A 1,863-nucleotide genomic window follows, 5' to 3' on the forward strand; every position below is an offset into this window, starting at 1 on the left:
ATCCAGGCATCCCAATGTTTCACAAGGTGGTAGGCATGTCGGGTAAATAACACGTCTGGTTTCCACCTTAGGGCTCTGAAACTCCGACGAGAATGCTCGGGTATTATCCCCATTCTGACTCTCGCCTTGGATTGAAACAGTTCATACTTGTTCATGTGTTCTTCAGCCATTTCAGCCGCCACCTGAGCTAAGGGTCCACTGAGCTGCGGCCTCAGCTCTACCATGTATTGGTCGATAGAGATGCTGTACCCAAGGCATACCCTTTCAAAATTTTCAAAGAAGGCCTCAGTATCATCTCCTGCCTCGTAGGTGGGGAACTTTCTGGGATGGGAAGTGGTACATGGGGAAGGATTGCTAGGGTTTGTTGGTATATTCTGTTGAGCCTTTACCTTCTCCATCTCCAGTTCATGCTTCCTCTCTTTTTCCTTCTCCTCCTCCACATGCTTCCTTGCCTCCATTTCCCTCCTGTGGGCAGCCTCCTGTACTTCCTTCTCCAGGCGCATGAGTTCTATCTGTCTTTCATGTTCCTTTTGTTTTTCCTCAGCCTGAAATCTGGCTAATTCCAACTTTCGTTGAGCCGTGGAGTCTGTCATCCTAACCTCTCTGTTTTAAACTAATTTTACACCCGAGATTTAGAAATAAACAAACAAAACTTGGCTGTAAAATTTGCTGTGCTGGAATAGGATACCTATTCTCTGATAGTGATTGTCAGCCTACAGAAAAAGACAATTCCCTTTGTCTCTGCTCTGGCCCCAAATCAAAGCAAAAAACCTCCACTACTTGGAAACCTCCTTTCCAGCAGCCCCAAAGGAAAAAAAATTCCTTTTCAAATCTGTGCTCCTTGTAAAAAAAATCAAAATCCTAAAAAAAAAAAAACCCTACCACTTTTGTCTCCAGGCAAATGGGTATAGAACACCCCACTATTTACTTTTAGGGGAAAACAACCTCAGGTTTGTGAAGACTGTGAATTTCCCTGCAGGAGGTTAACTACTCTGCCTCCAGGCAAAGAAAACCTGGAATTCACAAAGATAATCCCATTTTGTCTCTGCTCTGTCCCCAAAGCAGAGAAAAAACTAGCTGCTTTCAGTTGGACCGCCTTTCCAGCAGCCCCAAAGGAAAAAAATATTTCCTCTTTAAAATCTGTTTTTCTCGTTCAAAAAATCTCAAATTGATATCAAAAGGATTTCAGGTTAATCCCACCACTCTGCCACCATGTCAAGGTTCCTTCCCCACTCTGAACTCTAGGGTACAGATGTGGGGACCTGCATGAAAACCTCCTAAGCTTACTTTTACCAGCTTAGGTTAAAACTTCATAGAATCATAGAATCATAGAATCATAGAATATCAGGGTTGGAAGGGACCCCAGAAGGTCATCTAGTCCAACCCCCTGCTCGAAGCAGGACCAATTCCCAGTTAAATCATCCCAGCCAGGGCTTTGTCAAGCCTGACCTTAAAAACCTCTAAGGAAGGAGATTCTACCACCTCCCTAGGTAACGCATTCCAGTGTTTCACCACCCTCTGAGTGAAAAAGTTTTTCCTAATATCCAATCTAAACCTCCCCCATTGCAACTTGAGACCATTACTTCTCGTTCTGTCATCTGCTACCATTGAGAACAGTCTAGAGCCATCCTCTTTGGAACCCCCTTTCAGGTAGTTGAAAGCAGCTATCAAATCCCCCCTCATTCTTCTCTTCTGCAGACTAAACAATCCCAGCTCCCTCAGCCTCTCCTCATAAGTCATGTGCTCTAGACCCCTAATCATTTTTGTTGCCCTTCGCTGGACTCTCTCCAATTTATCCACATCCTTCTTGTAGTGTGGGGCCCAAAACTGGACACAGTACTCCAGATGAGGCCTCACCAGTGT

The sequence above is a fragment of the Natator depressus genome, chromosome 16, assembly GCF_965152275.1.
Source record: "Natator depressus isolate rNatDep1 chromosome 16, rNatDep2.hap1, whole genome shotgun sequence".
Taxonomy (NCBI): Eukaryota; Metazoa; Chordata; order Testudines; family Cheloniidae; genus Natator; species Natator depressus.